An 18,554-nucleotide genomic window follows, 5' to 3' on the forward strand; every position below is an offset into this window, starting at 1 on the left:
TTTGTGGCCATAGTACCTAGAAGGTCATCCAGAACATGGCAAATGGGCTTTGAGCATCAAGACATCTTGGCTTCAGTCATGTTTAAGATGGTGCTCCTAACACCAGCCAGGTTTGGTTAGACTAAGTTCTAGGTCTTCAGTATGGCCAACCTCCTAGGTGAAATTTAGCAGTATTTACAGCCAAAGGGACATGAAACACCAAAAACTGTATGAAAGATATATGGGTATCTTTATACCCATATAAAAGGTATAGGGTATAGTGGTTCCAGATTTCACCTTGAAGATAGTGAAGGTAGGAGATTTGGAAAAGATGATGGGATGATTTTGTGTATTTAAAAGTAAACTCTTTAATCAGTTTTACAAATGATTTCTGGGTGCAGATACTGACATACTACTGATGTATTGTCCAATTTTCAGTCTCACGTTGCCCAGTAGACACCAAAATGTCCACTGCAAGGACTACCCACTAACCCCTACTGAGTTAATACAGGACACTTTATGACGAAGGTTTTGTCTGTAAAGGTTTACAGCCAGTTTGCAAGCTCTCGCCTTGACCTGTGTTTATGGATGTCTTTGGCCCAGGGTATTGCCTAATCTGCCAATGGTTTTCTTTCATAGTTGAGAGAGTTAAGGCCATGTACAGAAACACATACCTCCACCACTTTGTCGTGAACAAGGCCAGAGACAGGAGTGGATATAAGGAAGCTAGTACATTGAATCAGGCATTAAAGCCATTCAAATAAATGCAAAAATGTTGCCATACATAATTTGGACAGCATGTGGTAGAGGACATAACACCAGCAATGCAAGAAAGAAAGACAACTCATGCAAACAATTCTGTCATTGTTACATTTTGTTTTTCTCCCTTCAAATGATCCTTGCTCAAATTCTTTTTTTTTTTTTTTATTGTTGGGGATTCATTGAGGGTACAATAAGCCAGTTACACTGATTACAATTGTTAGGTAAAGTCCCTCTTGCAATCATGTCTTGCCCCCGTAAAGTGTGACACACACTAAGGCCCCACCCTCTCCCTCCATCCCTCTTTCTGTTCCCCCCCCATAACCTTAATTGTCATTAATTGTCCTCATATCAAGATTGAGTACATAGGATTCATGCTTCTCCATTCTTGTGATGCTTTACTAAGAATAATGTCTTCCACTTCCATCCAGGTTAATACGAAGGATGTAAAGTCTCCATTTTTTTTAATGGCTGAATAGTATTCCATGGTATACATATACCACAGCTTGTTAATCCATTCCTGGGTTGGTGGGCATTTAGGCTGTTTCCACATTTTGGTGATTGTAAATTGAGCTGCAATAAACAGTCTAGTACAAGTGTCCTTATGATAAAAGGATTTTTTTCCTTCTGGGTAGATGCCCAGTAATGGGATTGCAGGATCAAATGGGAGGTCTAGGTTGAGTGCTTTGAGGTTTCTCCATACTTCCTTCCAGAAGGGTTGTACTAGTTTGCAGTCCCACCAGCAGTGTAAAAGTGTTCCCTTCTCTCCACATCCACGCCAGCATCTGCAGTTTTGAGATTTTGTGATGTGGGCCATTCTCACTGGGGTGAGATGATGTCTCAGGGATGTTTTGATTTGCATTTCTCTAATATATAGAGATGATGAACATTTTTTCATGTGCTTGTTAGCCATTCGTCTGTCGTCTTTAGAGAAAGTTCTATTCATGTCTCTTGCCCATTGATATAAGGGATTGTTGGCTTTTTCATGTGGATTAATTTGAGTTCTCTATAGATCCTAGTTATCAAGCTTTTGCTGATTGAAAATATGCAAATATCCTTTCCCATTGTGTGGGTTGTCTCTTTGCTTTGGTTATTGTCTCCTTAGCTGTACAGAAGCTTTTCAGTTCAATGAAGTCCCATTTGTTTATTTTTGTTGTTGTTGCGATTGCCATGGCAGTCTTCTTCATAAAGTCTTCCCCCAGGCCAATATCTTCCAGTGTTTTTCCTATGCTTTCTTTGAGGATTTTTATTGTTTCATGCCTTAAATTTAAGTCCTTTATCCATCTTGAGTCAATTTTTGTGAGTGGGGAAAGGTGTGGGTCCAGTTTCAGTCTTTTACATGTAGACATCCAGTTCTCCCAACACCATTTATTGAATAGGGAGTCTTTCCCCCAAGGTAAGTTCTTGTTTGGTTTATCGAAGATTAGGTGGTTGTAAGATGTTAGTTTCATTTCTTGGTGTTCAATTCAATTCCAAGTGTCTCTGTCTCTGTTTTTGTGCCAGTACCATGCTGTCTTGAGCACTATGGCTTTGTAGTACAGACTAAAATCTGGTATGCTGATGCCCCCAGCTTTATTTTTGTTACTAAGAACTGCCTTAGCTATACGGGTTTTTTTCCGGTTCCATACAAAACACAGAATCATTTTTTCCAAATCTTGAAAGTACGATGTAGGTACTTTGATAGGAATGGCATTGAATAGGTAGATTGCTTTGGGAAGTATAGACATTTTAACAATGTTGATTCTTCCCATCCATGAGCATGGTATGTTCTTCCATTTGTTAATGTCCTCTGCTATTTCCTTTCTGAGGAGTTCATAGTTTTCTTTATAGAGGTCCTTCACCTCCTTTGTTAGGTATATTCCTAGGTATTTCATTTTCTTTGAAACTATGGTGAAGTTGTGTCCTTAATTAGCTTCTCATCTTGACTGTTATTGGTGTACACAAAGGCTACTGACTTGTGGACATTGATTTTATATCCTGAAACATTACTGTATTTTTTGATGACTTCTAGGAGTCTTGTGGTTGAGTCTTTGGGGTTCTCTAAGTATAAGATCATGTCGTCAGCAAAGAGGGAGAGTTTGAACTCCTCTGCTCCCATTTGGATTCCCTTTATTTCCTTGTCTTGCCTAATTGTATTGGCTAGAACTTCCAGCACTACGTTGAATAGTAAAGGTGATAGAGGACAACCTTGTCTGGTTCCAGTTCTAAGAGGAAAAGCTTTCAGTTTTACTCCATTCAGTAAAATATTGGCTGTGGGTTTGTCATACATAGCTTCAATCAGTTTTAGAAATGTGCCACCTATGCCTATACTCTTCAGTGTTCTAATTAGAAAAGGATGCTAGATTTTATCAAATGCTTTTTCTGCATCTATTGAGAGGATCATGTGATCTTTATTTTTGCCTCTGTTAATATGGTGCATAATGTTTATGGACTTGCGTATGTTAAACCAGCCTTGCATCCCTGGGATGAAGCCTACTTGATCATGATGAATGACTTTTTTGATGATAAGCTGTAATCTATTGGCTAGGAATTTGTTTGAGAATTTTTCCGTCTATATTCATGAGTGAGATTGGTCTGAAATTCTCCTTTTGGTTTGGGTCTTTTCCTGGTTTTGGTATCAGGGTGATGTTTGCTTCATAGAAGGTATTGGGGAAGATTCCTTCTTCCTCAGTTTTTTGGAATAATTTCTGCAGTACAGGAATAAGCTCTTCCTTGAAGGTTTGATAGAATTCTGGTGTGAAGCCATCTGGACCAGGGCATTTTTTAGTTGGAAGCTTTTTTATTGTTTCTTTGATCTCAGTGCTTGAAATTGGTCTGTTCAGGAGGTCTATTTCATCCTGGCTAAGTCTAGTGAGAGGGTGTGATTCCAAATATTGATCCATTTCCTTCACATTGTCAAATTTCTGGGCATAGAGTTTCTGGTAGTATTCAGAGATGATCTCTTGTATCTCTGTGGGATCAGTTGTTATTTCCCCTTTATCGTTTCTGATTGAGGTTACTAGAGATTTTACTTTTCTACTTCTAGTTAGTCTGGCCAATGGTTTATCTATTTTATTTATTTTTTCAAAAAACCAACTCCTTGTTTCATGAATTTTCTGAATGATTCTTTTGTTTTCAATTTCATTGATCTCTGACTTGATTTTGGATATTTCTTTTCTTCTACTGAGTTTAGGCTTAGATTGTTCTTCTTTTTCCAATTCCATAAGATCTCTTGTGAGATTGTTGATGTGCTCTCTTTCTGTTTTTCGAATGTAGGCATCTAAAGCGATGAATTTTCCTCTCAAAACTGCTTTTGCAGTATGCCACAGGTTTTGGTAGCTTGTGTCTTCATTGTTGTTATGCTCAAGGAAGTTAATGATTTCCTGTTTTATTTCTTCCTGCACCCATCTGTTATTCAACAGAAGATTGTTTAATTTCCATGCCTTTGGGTGGGGTCGAGAATTTTTGTTAGAGTTGAGTTCCACCTTTAGTGCCTTACGGTCTGAAAAGATACAAGGTAAAATTTCAATTCTTTTGATTCTGTTGATATTTGTTTTGTGTCCCAGGATATGATCAATTTTGGAGAATGTTCCATGGGGTGATGAGAAGAATGTATATTCTTTGTCTTTGGGGTGGAATGTTCTATATGCGTCTATCAAGCATAGTTGTTCTAGGGTCTCATTTAAATCTCTTATATCTTTGTTTAATTTCTGTTTAGAGGATCTGTCCAGCTCTGTAAGAGGTGTGTTAAAGTCCCCTGTTATGATGGTATTATCAGATATCATATTGCTCAGACTGAGTAAGGTCTGCTTCAAGAATCTGGGAGCATTTAAATTGGGTGCATAAATATTTAGAATTGAAATGTCTTCTTTTTGTAGTTTTCCCTTGACCAATATAAAGTGACCATCTTTGTCTTTTTTGACTTTAGTTGCTTTAAATCCACATGTATCTGAAAATAAGATTGCAACTCCTGTTTTCTTCTGAATTCCATTTGCCTGAAAAATTGTCTTCCAACCCTTGACTCGGAGCTTTAATTTGTCTTTTGAAGCCAGGTGTGTTTCTTGCAGACAGCAAATGGATGGCTTGTGTTTTTTAATCCAGTCAGCCAATCTATGACTCTTCAGTGGGGAATTCAAGCCATTAACATTTATTGAGATAATTGATAAGTGTGGTGGTATTCTATTCGTCTTATTTGGTGAGAGTCCATTGCTTAGTTTTATCTTTTGCATCAGTGTGGAGGTTAGGTTCTGTCCTTTGATTTCTGAGTTCTTACTTTGCTGCTGATCCATTGTGGTGGTCAGTGTGCAGAACAGGTTGAAGTATTTCCTGTAGAGCCGGTCTTGTTGCGGCGAATTTCCTCAATGTTTGTATATCCGTAAATGATTTGATTTCTCCGTCAATTTTGAAGCTTAGCTTAGCAGGGTACAGAATTCTGGGCTGAAAATTGTTCTGTTTAAGTAGATTAAAGGTAGATGACCATTGTCTTCTTGCTTGGAAAGTTTCATTAGAGAAGTCTGCGGTCACTCTGATGGATTTGCCCCTGTAGGTCAACTGGCGCTTACTCTTGTCAGCTTGCAGAATCTTTTCTTTTGTCTTGACTTTGGACAGGTTCATCACAATGTGTCTTGGAGAAGCTCGGTTAGAGTTGAGGGTACCTGGGGTCCGATATCCCTCTGAAAGCAGTGTGTCAGAATCTTTGGTGATGTTTGGGAAATTTTCTTTTATAATATTCTCTAGTATGGCTTCCATTCCCCTGGGGCATTCTTCTTCCCTTTCTGGAATTCCTATAACTCGTATGTTGGAACGCTTCATAAAGTCCCATAATTCTGACAGTGAATGTTCTGCTTTCTCTCTCTTCTTTTCTGCCTCTTTTACTATCTGAGTTATCTCAAAAACTTTGTCTTCTACCTCTGAAATTCTTTCTTCTGCATGTTCTAACCTGTTGCTGATACTTTCCATTGCATCTTTAAGTTCCCTGATTGACTGTTTCATTTCCTTCAGCTCTGCTATATCCTTTTTATATTCTTCATATTGTTCATCTCTGATTTGATTCTGTTTTTGGATTTCCTTTTGGTTATTTTCCACTTTATTAGCAGTTTCCTTCATTGTTTCCATCATTTCTTTCATTGTTTTCAACATGTGTATTCTAAATTCCCTTTCTGTCATTCCTAACATTTCTGTATAGGTGGAATCCTCTGCAGTAGCTACCTCATGGTCCCTTGGCGGGGTTGTTCTGGACTGGTTCTTCATGTTGCCTGGAGTTTTCTGCTGATTCTTCCTCATGAGTGATTTCTTTTATCTGTTTCCTTGCCCTAATTTTCCTTTCACTTCCTCTTGCTCTTTAAGTTCTTGTGCCTGTGGAAGTTGTGGGCGGGTTTAGACGGATTGAACACACGCGACCACTTGCCGGTTTTGCACTGTTTTAATCCTCCTCTTGGGGTCCAGAAGTCTCTCACTGACTCCCTGTATCCTCATAGGAGTGATGCTAGGCAGTTCCCACCAGCCAGAGATGCCTGGAGTCCTATCTCCCCAGACTCACGGTGCCCAGATGCAAGGAAGCTGTTACTCGGCTGCCATCTTGCTCCGCCTCCCTGGGAAGCAGCTTGATCCAGCCGGAGCCTGGTCTGCGGGGGAACAGCCCCATACACCAGAAGCCGACCCCGCACCATGTTCCGGAACTGATTGGATCCTCCGGAAGGACCCTTGCTCAAATTCTTTTGAGCTAGAAATTAAAACAGTAACAAGTTCATTTAAAAAACATACATATACACACCTTCCATCATATCCGCCCCCCATGGAACTTAATAGACTATGAATAACTTAAATAAATATTAAAAACTTGCAAAAGCATATTCTTATATCAAATCACATGAACACTGAATTGTTTCAAAGAGTATTTCTTTTTTCTTTTTTAAAAGTCTTGACAGACCACCATTATATCAGCTGAGCATTGCAGCAAGTAATGATATTTAAAATTAAAGAAACTTTTCCATTTCACTGATGCCAATTTTAACATTTTATAGTAGGTCTTTTTGGCAGTCTAATTATTGGCCTAATTCTATTAACACTTTTTTGTATAGAATTATCTTCTAATGATTACTAAAACTTTTCATTTGAAGTTGTATCACTTCATTAATCTTGATTTCTTATAATTAATCAAAAAGTCTTTTCCTCACATTTAGGTCTTAGAAATGTTTATCTGTATATATCTAATGGATTCTTGAAGACATCTTTGTTGGCATCCTTTTAAAAAATCTGGAAGCTGAATAGATGGCCTCATCTGAGAGATGGTGTGATTTCATGGGTTAAAATCTTGGACTGGAGAGTCAGCTCATTTAGATTCAAGACAAATTCTTCCTCATTCTAGTTGAACAAGAAGTTATTTAACCTCTGTGTAGCTTTTTATTTTAATCTGTAAATCTGAAATCATAGTATTAATATCTAACTCATAAATTGATCATAAGGATTTAATAAAATAATTTGTGTCTAACCAAACAGGGCCTGCTGCATAATAAAAAAAGGTTAAATTTTATATTATTTGTAAAATAGAAACAATCAGTAAATTGTGCTTTATGCTGGCCTTTGGAATAAGACAAGCCAGAATTTTAATTCTTGTTCTTTGTTCTAACTACATAGTATTATGCAAACTAATGCTTTTAGATTTACTTTTCTTATAGATACAGATAGATATATAGATGTAGGAGTATACAGATATAGAAATATATATGTGTGTATATTTGTGTATATACATTCACATTCATGTGTATATGAATAGATGTGCATATATATGGGAATATATATATATATATATTATATATGAATACCACCTATCAAGTTTGCCAGAAAAATTAAATTTTAAAAACTGATGATATAGTTAGCACTTCTTATATGTTTGTTATGTTTTATCTAAATGGAAACATCTATTCTTTTTTTTACTCTACAGAAAGCCAAAATTAAATAAAATGCAATCTGGAAATTATTTATAATATTTGACTTAGATAATTTTCTTCTAATATAAAGGCCTATAACATGCCCTGGATCCATTCATTCATTTATTCACCCATTTAAAAATATCTGAATGTCTAGTACATACCAGATACTGTACTAACACCTGAAGGTAAAGTATTGAAAGGTGGAAACCCCACCTTCCGGGGACCTTTACATCTAATAAATGAGGCAAATGAACAGGCTGGGCATTATGATGGAGGCAGTTGTGGAAAGTAATGGGAGACAGGATGGGGAGCTAAAAAGCTTGCATGTATGGAATCTAAGCTTATTCTTTTTTTTTTTTTTTTTTTTTTTTTCAGTTTTTGACCAGGGCTGGGTTTGAACCTGCCACCTCCGGCATATGGTGCTGGCGCCCTAACCCTTTGAGTCACAGGCACCACCTGAATCTAAGTTTATTCTTAACAGAGAAGGTGTTAGCTAGAGAACAAAGAGAGCAAGAACATCCTACTCAGAGGATCAGTTTCGTCAAGCCTGCAGATACGGGGCAGGGAGAGGTGCAGCTGAAGAGCCGCCAGCAGCAGGTCATCAAGAGACACACCAGAAGGGGAAGAGCTGGGGAACGTTCATCTAAGGACTTACAGTGAGCTGATGTAAGGATTACTCGGGTAGGAAATGGAAAGTGACTGGAAAGGGGAAAAAACAGAGACAGAAAGCCTGTAGACATAGAAGTGATAAAAGATTGATATCAAATTAGGGGTATTTATTTTTATATTTATAATATATTTACTATAACTTAAAACTGGAGAAATATCTTAATAATCTAGTTTGCCTGCCACTTGTCATAAGCTTTTCTTTAATGTTAGAAAATATTCTTCAAAACAATTTCTTGCATTCATTTTGTGCATCAGAATCCAGGAAGTACCAGACCGGGGACTATGACCCTTACAGAGCAGGTGTGGCTCCTGTGAAGGAGCTGCTCATGGTCCCTGCCTTCAAGGCACTTGTGGGCTAGAGGAAAATACAGACCAGCAAATTGTAGGTCGTATGTCAGCCTTGCCGGTGTTCTGGAATGAGCTGGTCTGGGAGCACAGAAGCGGATGGCCTCCCAGATGCCTGGGATGCAGGGAGGACTGCACAGTAGGAGGTTTTCACAGACAACTGAAGGATGCAGAGGACCTAGCCAGCGGAGGCCAGGCACAGAAAAGCATTACAGGCAGACTCAGATGTGAAGGGCCAGGGTACCTGCTAGAAAAGGAAGAGTTTAGTAGCATGGAGGAGAGGGAATTACAAAAGTCAAGACAGGACAGGTTAAGTAGGAGCCACATTACCAAGGGCTCAGCCATCAGGTTAAAGGAGTGAACATGGACAGATTTTAAATTTTCATAAAACCATACTGGCTATCTTATTAAAAAATGAAATGTTAAATACCTGGGTATACTAGATTTTAAGCAGGAATCTAAATGGCTACACCAGAATAAAATTCTTCAGAGCTAGAAATGCAGTAAATTCTTTCATATTACCAATAACTAGTATAGTGGCAGCTAGCAGCCACTTGAAGATTTTCCAATGATCAAATAAATTGCCAGAAACAAGATGTATAATGGGAAGTTTATTGGCCATAATTTAACAAATATTTCATTGCATAGCTCTTTCTAATTTCTCTCCTATTTTAAATAATGTTGAAATTAACATCCATGAATTTAAATCTTGAACTACATCTTTATTTATTTACTTAAAACAGAATCTTAGCAATGGAACTAATGTTTAACAATACGAAATTTTTTTAGGGTCCTAATATATTGCACTGAAATAAAATGATACTCAAGTTTCACTCTATACCCAGCAAGAGCTTGAGAGTACCTGTTCCCCCACATCCTCAGCACAACTGGATTATCTGTAACATGTTCAATGATGATTTGCAATTATTTCATGACATCCTGGAGAAGGGTCTTATATCTTTATTATCTATTTTTTTCTTTTGTTAAATATCTTTAACTATGTCTTCTGTCTAGCACAAAATAGTTTATTGATTTTTCTTTTACCTTTAATTTATAATAAAAATACTTAAGCCATGGTTTCTGTGACTACATTTTAGCTAAATCGTGCAAAATAATCTATTGTTTTATCTCTTTTAAAAAGATGTATAGTGCTAAACCCATGGTTAGAGATAAATCAGTATAACTTTTCCTGTGAGCATTGTATTATCACCAAATCATAAGCACACTTTATATGTTAATAAAATCATCTCTTTGTCTTATATTTCAAATATATTTCCTGTTCATTTCCCTCTTACTTTTATGCATAGAAACTTTTGACGATCACTTATAGGTTTGTTTTACAATTTTATTCCTCCTGTTTTTCTTAGTTTCTTTTTCTTTGTGAATTCATGGGATTAATGTACTATTATTTATTACATTTATCACATTTTATTTTTTAATGAGTCGTAAGAACATTTAAGCCATGGCTTTCCTATGAGTCGATGTTGTCTAATGCTTTTTGGTTAACGTATATTTTTATTTTCATTATATTCCCAAAATGTATGTAGTGTAGTGATTAGGAGCTGGACTCAGATAAGCTCAAGAGAATTCAAGTTCTGGCCTCTTAGTAATTGTATAACATCCAAGTAGGTCCTAGCCCTTCTGTACTTAGCAACCTCTACGTCACAGACTATGCGAACACTGAAGGATCGGCCACATTACACTGATATAGATGCCTGCAGTATGGTGACAGAGAAGCCAGGCCACATCCCCGTCCTCTTGGAGCTCATGTTCTGGTGGGGAAGTCACAGTAGACAAACAAATGAGTGCACCATAAAACGTCAGGAAGTGAATTGGTGCTCGGGAGCAAACTAAGACGCAGTAAGGATATACATAGAGCCTTGGGTTTGGCATTTTAAATAAACTATAAGGTTATAATACATAATGTTTCTAAAGTACAAAGAATGCTTCAGTTTAACTTGCCTCAGACTCTCTTAAGTTATTCATAGAAGTATTTTCTTGGTATGTTTCTCTGTTTTAATTCAAAGTGATAAGATTATATTGACAATTAATTGCTTTAAATTTTTTTATTTTTATAAGCATGGAGTATGGTCTATACATTTTCTGCATTGTGAAATTCTACAGTATTTACTGCGGCCTACCACAGAAATTATTAAAAAACTAGACTGGAAGCTATAAAGTCAACATATCCTATCTAAAGATTATCAAACTAGGTACCTATATATGTATCTTTTAACTATGTAATTATTCATTGGCTATATAAATTCTATTGATTATATTATTTAGATCATTTTCCTTCAATGTTCTTATTTGTCTAAAAAGGACTTAAAGCGATATCTTATTACCGATTTCTCTTCATAATTTTTATTTATTCACTTTTATATAATGATATTTAGGGCATAAATCATTAGGATTCCTATCTTTAGTGTATATTGTACCATTCATCAGAATAAAATGATACTTTACTGTATTCTGTTTGGATTTAATATCCAGAGAGTGACAGAATTTTTACCATGAAGTATACATAAGGTGTATAGATAGTGAAGAAATGAACAATTTTCCTTTTCTTGTGTATAAATTTTAAGACCTTCTTATCTTGAACTACATATTTATTTATTTACTTAAAACAGAATCTTATGTGTGGATTTGCTTGATATTAATTTGCACTCTTACTTTTTAGTTTCCTTGTGTTTTCAGGACATCACTTTTAAGCAGCCTATTGATTTGTTTTTTGCCATAATTGAGAACATTTTAGAAGCCTTTTTTATGCCGTACTGGTTCTATGATGCTATTTTTAATCTTTTTATTTATGAGTTGAGATATTTTCAACTTGTTTTTAAATTTAATTAATACTTTAAGTAAAAACATACTCATGTGTATACACACATTTTTATACTGAAATAAAAATGAAATAATCTGTACTTATTATTTACTCTTCTTGTTCTTTCTGCCTGCCCCAGTAATAATCTAACCTCTGTCATATCCAGTGTATGTTAACCGTGGGAAAGCCTTCTACCTTAGTCGATGGATATCATCACAGTGTCACCACTTCTCTATGACAGATGTACTTCCCTGTCACAGAAGACTACTAAGAACAGAAATTTGCTAATCTGGTTAAAACACAGCAACCTGATAGAAACATTCAATGTCAGTGATTATTAGGTCACATACTTGCCAAATGACTATGAATGCAAGAAAAGACATAGGCATTACACATATTTACTACATAAGGATATACAGTATGACCACAAGGTGACAAAGGAGTTATTTTTCCTGCCTTGTGGTATAGCTGACCTGTGTCAGTCTATACTACCTGAAAGTGCTGCTGATAAACTCAGTTCAAAAGGTAGTGATATACTCCACGAAGGTGAATGTTATTGAATCAATAATGTTGATAGATTTTAGGACCTTAATAGCCCCTCTCCTGATAAATTATTTTAATGCCTAGCTATTAATTAATTAATAACTCAACTTATTACCAATCCTTTTGTAATACAACCTGCGGATAATAGCTTGAATTATATATGAACATGTATGTCCTCTCTATTTATTCTTTTTTTAACAAGTAATATTTGGGCACTTCCCAAATCTAGTTAATTTCCAAATATACAAGATCTAAATCCAAGTCACTGAAACCGACTCTCTGTCTGAATAGTTAGGTTTCATCATACTTAGCTTGGTGTTCAAAGACAACCCTCTCTTAAGACTATGTCTTAGATTACTTCCAGTATATTTATGGAATGAATAACCTAGACTCCTTTTTAGAGAAAACATAATTAATGCATTAGTGCACTTTGATCTAAGAGTCTAACTAGGGGCAGGAGCTTTCTAACAAAGAGGGATTACCTTCTAACCTCAAAAGAGGTGCTCTTCATAGGGGGAACTGCGTCATGAAATAAAATGCAGTCAAGGAATCTGAGAAAACTGTCTTAGAACACAGGTTGATTTTCTCAGGAAAGAATGACTTTGTGTAATGACATCAATGAGTCAGGCCCTAGGAACCAGTAACAATGTGATCTATAATAAAAGAGATAAAAATCTAAGAGAGTAAGTTTAATTAAACAAATAACCAAATTGTAATTCGAGAGGTAGGATTCTAAATGTAATAAACCAGCTCCCTAACCTCCTTTCTGGTAGCTTAATCAGGATCGTAACTGTGCTGAGAATGAGATTCCCTTCTATCTTAGTAGACAACAGATTGTGTTAGTGGAGAAAGGAGAACCAAAGGCTTCAGGAGACTTTTAATGGCTAAGAAGGAAAACCAGTGGATGTCCTTAGGCATAGGATTGCCAGATAAAATGCTAAAATTTCATGCCTGGAGTCCTAGCTACTCAAGAGGCTGAGGCAGGAGAATCGCTTGAGCCCAGGAGTTTGAGGTTGCTGTGAGCTATGATGATACCATTGCACTCTAGCCTGGAAGACAGAGCAAGACCCTGTCTCAAAAAATATTTTTTTAAAAAAACATAAACATTTATTACTATATGGATATTCTACATAATTCATTTTCATTGAAATTCTAATTTAGCTGGGCATCCTGCATTTTTTATTTGCCAAATCTGAAAATGGTATTCAGGTAGGTTTCAGAGAAAAGGAAGCCTCAAGTGTGTTGGAGTCCTCATTATTTTTACCAAAAAAAATCAGTACTTTTCATATTTCCAACTTTATCCTTAACTATCATCGTGTAGTTTGATTTGTCCTGAAAAGCAAGTTTGCCCCCAAATGAATAAAATATTCTAAAATCTTTCTAAAATTCCCTTTTATTTAAAAGGATTATGACTTATTCCCCCATCAATATCTTAATAGGAAAACTACTGCCAGAACTTAAATTTACTGAGTTCTCACTGATACGAGATTCAAGCTCCTTTTAAAAATATAATGTACCAAGGAAGAAAATACTAGCTCGTAAACAATCAAATATATACGGGAAGACAAGAAGGAGAAAAAACAATCTGGTAATTAAAAAAAGAAGAAAACAATAACTGTTTAAATCTGACCATGATAGTGTTTAGCATCACTTGTAAGTAAATTAAAATTGAGTAAACTCACTACATTTGCATATTTAGCTCAATCTAAGGATTTTCACAGCGTCTTTCTAATTCTTACGTAGACTCATTCCCTTGAGTTTCTCCAGTTTTAAGATGAATGTACCCATTTATCTTGTCACTTCAACAATTTCAATTGAAAGACCTTTTTTTTTTTTTTAAACTGATGTCAGTAGGAAAGCAACTGCTATTTGTAAAGAGAATTTAACTGTGGCAGTCTGGAAGCTAGATACACATTTCTCTTGCTCTCTCTTCCCTCAATAGGAAAATAGTAGCCTCCATTTTGTCAAAAAGAAGTGTGCAATATGCTCAAAGATTCATGATGCGAAACTGAATGTTGTGCCCTTGTGTGTGTGTGTGCAAAGCGAGTGCATGTTTATAGCTAGGCCATGGCATTAAACTCCTAGAGGTAGACTGAAGCATAAAGATTACCTCCCTAAAAATCCCAAGTGTGGAAGTGATAGATTCCTTTTTTGGTTTCCCAGGCAAAAGCTCCTTAAGCAGTAGTTACAGGAGAGGGAGTAAAAATGAATGGCTGGATAGGATTTCCTAAAGTTCTAGGCACCCAGCCAGCAGATTCACTCCCAGCCCTCACACCATGAGTTCTTCTTTCACAATACTTGTGCTTCTGGCAACTCAAGCCCACTTGTGACTCTACAGAGCATCTCTTAAGGGTGAAGCCAGCTAGTGTGTCCACTGCCGTGGCCCCTGGAAAATGGAGAGACATGGCCTGGCTACCCTGAACGTCCACCGCTTCTGGCCATTAGCATGCTTATGAACTTCCAAAATGCCGAGCTGGTGTTTTGACGAGGCTGTTCACAGTTCTGCACTTCCAGGTTTGGTTTTTTGTAGAGAGCACAGAAATGTCAACATGAGCTAAGTGATTGTGGCCTATGATACTAGAAGAGCCCAGCTACCATGTTCATGCTCACATGGGCAGAAAACTGCTCTGAAGGTCAGGGATTTGGAGCAAAACATATCTATTATGTGGGTACTTTTGATTACAGATTTTTTTTTTTTATTAATTCACCCATGTTTCCATGGTACCGGTACCAGAATCACAGTCCTGAGAGGAGTGTGGAGGCTCCCAGCCACCTGACCTTGAGTGCATCACTTTACTTTTCAGAACTGCCATTTCCTTTGCTATAAAAGTAGAAGAAAAAGATTGATTGAGTGATTTCTAAACGCCCTCTGTCACTCTATTAGTAAAGGAATATATTTGGCTCTGGTAGCAGAAATCCAACCCCAGCAGTTGAACCACCTGCAGAGGCTTATTTTTCTCCCTTAATAATAAGTATAGGAGTTGGACAGTGCAGACTGGCACAGAGGCTCCGCCACACCAGCAGGGAGTAACTTTCGATTTTGTTCTTTTTACCTGTGATTTCAAGAAGGCTCTGTGTCTCCAGAAATTGCATCCAAATAAGAAAAAAAATGCAAAAGACAGGTTCAAGGAAAGCATACCTCTTTGTTAAAACTTTACCTAAAAGATCCACCCCCAAACTTGTATTTAATCAGCAATAAGTGTATCACAGAGACATCCATAGCTGTCAGAAAGGTGGGAAAACATAAATTTTAACTGGGCACATTGTCATCCAGTTAAAGGGGAGAATAGAGATTGGGTAATCAATCTAAGCAGAATGTGCTATAATCTCTCTCAGATTCTATGTTTTTATCATTTTACTGCCTTTATGCAATGCATCTTTTAAATCATTAAGAAGAAACAAAAGCCATTCAAAAATTTTGTGAAGAATACAGATTTAGGAAGAGTGGTTCTGGAATGGTGACCTTTTGACCCTGCTAAAAATTGTCCCAGGATGTTTCTTGCCAATACACTTTGTTTCTTTTTAGACCAATTTTTTTCTTACTCTTTCTTAGTCTCTCCTTTTCATGTTTCTTTCTTATCTCATCTGAGCATAGTTACGCCTGTCAGATAAATTTGGGGAGAGGAAATATTTTTAACTTGTAAAACTTGTAAGTATTTTTAACAACTTGTCTTGAATAACATCATCTATTTGGCTCGGTCTTCTGTTCAAGGCATGACTCTTTTAATCTGTCTCTTCCTAAGCCTAGCTTGCTTAGATTCACCACATCTATAATTTCATTGTTTAATAATGAATCCTTTTCTCTATTCCATCGTTTCAGGATGATTACCTTCCTATGTTCTTCACTGGTGTGGAACAGTAAATCATTGTTTACAACTCTGCGCGTCCTCCTGATTTGGAATTACTTATGCATGCAGACATGTTTTGCCACATGCTTGTTTTACCCAACAAATTGTGGGTGAAAGTGAAAGTGCTCTAGTTTTAAGGTGAGTCCTAAAGAGGCCTCATTTGTTCCCTTTTACCCTCTTGAAATCCAGTAATTCACCAAGGAGATTTTTCTAGATAGCCACTCACCCCAAGCAACAAATAACAATGGTTTGACATTAGGCTGAAATGAAACCTGAAACCACATCTAGTTGACCTTCTCCCTGAAGTAGAGCTGCCCCCCTGGCCCCACAGAACTTCAAGTAATGTAAATCTTTGTGTGAGAAAACTGCTGGTATTTAAGCAAGTTTGTTACACTGCATTTTCATGGCTCACCTGACCAATTCAATTGCCAGGGGAAATTTGCCTACTTTAGAGTATCCATGGCTGGAATTAATGGTAATAAATGCTGGTGGGTGCCTGAGTGGCCAATGGTCTTTAAATCCTGTGATAACCCTAATGTGATTTCCAAGATTTCTCTGAATTCTAGTGTTTACGCTAAAGTAACCACAGTATAAAAAAGGGGGAAATAGGGATAGCTTCACTACCTTCATCAGCCATTGAAAGGGAACTGCTGCCTAAATTCTGTTTGCTTCACGAGTTTGACTAAAGTAACTTCCTAGCCCCATGCACCTGTTTTCCTATTAGACAGGACTTCTATGCCTACTCAGCCAGCAATATTTAAGTTTACAACTGGTAATGATTTTTCGGAAACTGTGAGAAGACCTTCAGAAAAGGTGATATAGAGATTTGAGATATAATAATGAGCAATTCCCCACACTATTTAGCTTCCAGAAAGGAACAGGTGAGACTCCTAAGGGAATTTGAGTTGCTCTCTTATCCATAACTGATCATTGCACCCTGGAGCAAACATAATATAAGCATCTTCTCTATCAGCCCAGGTCCTGGATGTACTTCTGGACACACGACAGAATTGCTGCCTCAGGCCTGGCTCTTTGCCATTTATGACAGGAATCTCCTACGAACAGATGCATCTTCTGTTGCAGTGTTGACTACCATGGCCCAAGCAGTTAAGTTATTGACAGGAGTTTGGAGAGAGCTGCAGAGGAGAATTTTCTCCAGGAAGTCTAAATTTGCTGTGTTGGTGGCAAGAGGAAATCCTGAGAGACTCCCTCTACTCCTTGTCACCACGCTTTCCTTGTCTGAAGTAAAATAAACTAGACAGCGGCTGCGTCTGGTCCTTCTCGGAGGGGCAGGGGCTGCAGCTGGTTTCTCTCCCAAGGGGGCTTTGCAGTTATATGGTATCCACTCTGGCACCTAGTCTGCTGGCTGCCTTTCCTGAAAACTTCTTAGAATTATGTTTTTTGTGCTCTGAATACTTGTAGTTATTTACAGTCAACCACTGACCAACAGGAGTGAGGGGCAGCCAGTACATGTGGTTCAGAAAACCCTCTATAAACATGAGCTCTCTTTGATGAAATGTGGCCTGCCTGAATAACAGGATGAGTTAGGGTGAAGCCTAGGTAGCTGGAGAGCCTACTGAGAAATTGACCTATGCTCTGTTTTTCAACATGTAGAGGGAAAAAGAAAACATAGAAGCATTTTCTTTTTTCTGCAAAGGGGAAATCAAGCTTCTTTTGCTTGATTCTTTGATCTGGGCTCTTCTTACCCATAAAGGATAGGGAAGCAGTAATCAGTCTTGTGTTTCTAGACAACAGAGAGTCAGTAAGTAAATCTGAGTCATTCCAGTGACTACACAGCCTTTTGTGCATTGATGGTGTAGGGCCGGAGTTCACAACCTCTAAGCATTTTAGGGAATAAGCAGACATGGAAATGACCAATGTTGACACAGGAAGGTAAATTCAAGCTAACCCCTGGCTTTCTGGGAGATAGTAGAAAGCAGTAGAGATTGAGAAAGATAGAGAGTTCTTGTCCTGCCTAAAGGGGTTGGTGCTACTTAATTCCAGCTATCATTTGAGAACATGGACCTCATTTCAGAAATCAAAACAATAGCAGTAATCGTACCCAAGGAGATGGAAAAGCAAAGCTTTCCTCCTCTCCTGTTTAGGGACTAAATAAACATCCCAAGATTCTTCTATGATAGGAACAATGCAAAAAATCTCTAAAAATGATTGACGTTGGATAATCCTACAAATTTGGGTTATTCGAGGACTGGACCAAAACCTACTAATTATATCCAATGAATTAGAGTGTCTGTATTAAACGCTGGAGAATACCACTATTTATAAATTTTTTCAACAATGAATATTGCTGTTCTAAGATATGCAAATTGTGTGAATTCTGTGTTGCTTCTATTGAAGCGATTATAAGAAGAAGAAACTGGGGAATAGGTAGAGAAAAATGAGATGAAGTCAGTGGCAGAAAAAATAAATGTTTTGCAGTGATTCTTTAAGTAAAGTAATAGGAAATAGGAGAGGCAAATCTCTATGTCATGCCTGTGCTCTGGTGGTTTGCAGGGAGGGAGAGAGCTGAGGAGTGTGGGAAAGTATGGACAGAAGCTTCTAGGAGGACACAGAGCTTAACAGCTTGGAGTCACAAAATCAGGAGTTCTTAAGTGTTAGTTGGAGAACCAGATGAGGATAAAGTTTTGCTTAATTCATTAAAGGTGAGTATATAATTTA

The sequence above is a fragment of the Nycticebus coucang genome, chromosome 16 (assembly GCF_027406575.1).
Source record: "Nycticebus coucang isolate mNycCou1 chromosome 16, mNycCou1.pri, whole genome shotgun sequence".
In the NCBI taxonomy this organism is placed as follows: Eukaryota; Metazoa; Chordata; class Mammalia; order Primates; family Lorisidae; genus Nycticebus; species Nycticebus coucang.